This window comes from Nestor notabilis, unplaced genomic scaffold (assembly GCF_000696875.1).
Source record: "Nestor notabilis isolate BGI_N333 unplaced genomic scaffold, ASM69687v1 scaffold23273, whole genome shotgun sequence".
NCBI lineage: Eukaryota > Metazoa > Chordata > Aves > Psittaciformes > Psittacidae > Nestor > Nestor notabilis.
The window spans coordinates 17,685-20,502 of NW_009921960.1; positions in this window are offsets into that span (position 1 = coordinate 17,685).

Genomic DNA, 2,818 nt, shown 5'->3' on the forward strand with positions numbered 1-2,818 from the left:
CCCCCCCCCCCCCCCCCTGCCATAGGCAGGAACACCTTGCACTAAACCATGTCACCCAAAACTCCATCCAACCTGGCCTGGAACACTGTCAGGGTTGGAGCATTCACAACTTCCTTGGGCAACCCATTCCAGTGCCTTACCACCCTCACAGTAAAGAACTTCTTCCTTATACCTAACCTAAACTTCCCCTGTTTAAGTTTGAACCCATCAAGTGGGGCCCATTCCTGTAGAACCCATGATCAGTTATTCCTAGCATGTCAAGTATCAGCAGGTTCTTCCAAGCTATCAACTTATATGAAGTGGTATCAGCACAGGAACATGGAATGTTTTGGGTTGGAAAGGACCTTTAAACTAAAACCAGCTCCACCCCCCTGCCATGGGCACAGACACCTTCCACTACCCCAGGTTGCTCCAAACCCTGTCCAACCTGGCCCTGGAGCCACCCAAAGTCAGGATTAACACAGCAAAGCAGCTCGTCTTTCTGGGAGCAGCCACCAGCTTGTACCCTCAGGGGAGTCTCTGCATCCCAGAAGCGCCAGCACAACTCCCAGCTCAAATAGGGTTCACTATTAAACCCGTGCTCAGACAGGCCTCAGCTCTCCAGTGAGCAGTAACACTAACGCGTGTGTGTGTGCGTGTGAGCACCCTGCAGCAGGCGCGGGGCAGAGGCAGGACCAGAGCCACACAGCAGCTCTCCCAGCCTGCAACAAAGCTGCCCTTGGAAAAGGTCTGATATGACGCAATAGGAATTTCAAGGAAGGATCCGCAGGTGACCCACTGACTGGAACTCCTGCAGAACAGGCACCTGCTCATGGCACTGCTGGTGCTGGCCACAACTGGGATGTTCCTTGTGGCACAAATGTCTCTGGAACATCACTGAGCCGTTCAAAACATACATAATCATAGACGTACATCAAGATCTGAATGTGATACCAACATGGAGAGCAGCAAACAACTCGTGTGGCCACACCTGAAGCCTCAGAAAGACCCAATGTTCAGAAGCGGAAGATCCTGTCCACAGCTGCACACAAGTTGCAGAGAATCACAGAAACAACCAGGTTGGAAAAGACCTTTAAGCTCATCCAGTCCAACCATTCCCAGCAGTGCCAAGGCCACCACTAACCCCTGGCACTGAGGCCTCGGCTACACTGTGTGTCAACACTTGCAGGGACGGTGACTCCAGCCCTGCCCTGGGCAGCCTGTTCCAATGCCTGAGCACCCTCTGGGCAAGGAATTGTTCCTCAGCTCCAGCTAAACCTGCCCTGGGGCAGCTTGAGGCTGTTTCCTCTTGAGCCATCCCTTGTTCCTTGGGAGCAGAGCCCAGCCCCCTCCTGGCTCCATCCTCCTGTCAGGCACTTGCAGAGAGCGAGAAGGTCCCCCCTGAGCCTTCTCTTCTCCAGACTAAATAACTATGGCCGAGTTCCTTGGCTGGGGTGAGGAGCTGCAGCTCCGTTGCCCTTCTCTGGCCCCGCTCCAGCACCTCAATGTCTCTCTTGCAGTGAGGGACCCAGAGCTGAACACAGGATTCAAGGTGCAGCCTCACCAGTGCCCAGTACAGGGGGACAATCGCTGCCCGGGTCCTGCAGGTCACATCAGCCATGTTCTGGGTAGCAAACCACAGCAGCACAGACCTGTTGTTATCAGCAGCACCAGGTCACATTAGAGCTGTGAAACTACTTCAATATCAAGTCTAATACTACCTCAATTCCAAGCTAGCAGCAGGGATGCTTTTACCAGCAGCAGGAGCACTGGAGAAAGAACAGGCCCAATACACAAGTGATGAATCCCACCTTGATTCCAGTGCAGCTGCATGGCTCTCACATGCCCTCAGTAGATGTGCTGCTGGGCTCAGCATATGGCAGCTCATGGGAACACTTGAAAAGCATCAAAGGTTTAGGGACTTTGAGTAATAATTCCCAAGACCCAACTTCATGTCCTGACCAGATCACTGCCCTTGACAAACACCTCTGCTTTCTGCTTGAATCCCTTCCCCATTTGCGTGTCTCCAGAACAGGAGCAGAGCGTGTGCTGCAAATCTCCTTTCAGGAAGTCAGGTGAAAGCAAAGCCTGAGCCTACCAAACCCAGAGCTGAATTCCTGTTACTCAGGGTTACGTTGTCCCTAACAGAAGCTTTTCCAGGCAGCATTCCCCATTCCCATGCTCCCAAGACAAAGCAAACACTGCAGCTGCCCTGGTCAGACCCCACTGGACTCCCTTCAGGCCGATGCCCTGGTCACAGCAGGAGCAGGGAAAGGACATTTAAACAGACAGAGGCACCTTGAGAAGAAGGAATCCAGGGAGCTTGTGGGGACATAGAGCTGGGTCTCATTGCAAAGACCACACTAAGGCCATGGGGCAGCTGTTGAAGCTCAGTGAGGTAAAACACATCCTGACACAATGCTATGGGATGGACAGGCTTAGCTCAGTGCCAGCAGACAGGGGCTCAACCCACGCAGAGAGCACCCACCTTATGACAGATCCTACTGGAAAAGGAGTTTTAGCCCCCTGTGTAACACTGGCAGGAGGACTCCACTGAAGACATGTAACAGGACTCAGTGATAGGATGGATCTTCCAGAGCAAATGCTACACAAGCCCACAGTGTCTAAAAGCATGGAACACGCAGTCAAGCTGGAATGCTGCTTCCTGGAAGGGTCTCTAACACTTTGCCATCGAAACACTGAGATACCACCCAGGCTGAGAACACTGAACTAAAGGCACTTCCTGCACCTCAAGGCTTGTGTTCCAACACTAAATCTTCGAGTTTTCTTCACTCCTGGTATCTGCCACCTCTTCTCAAGAGGCTGGAAGTGACACATG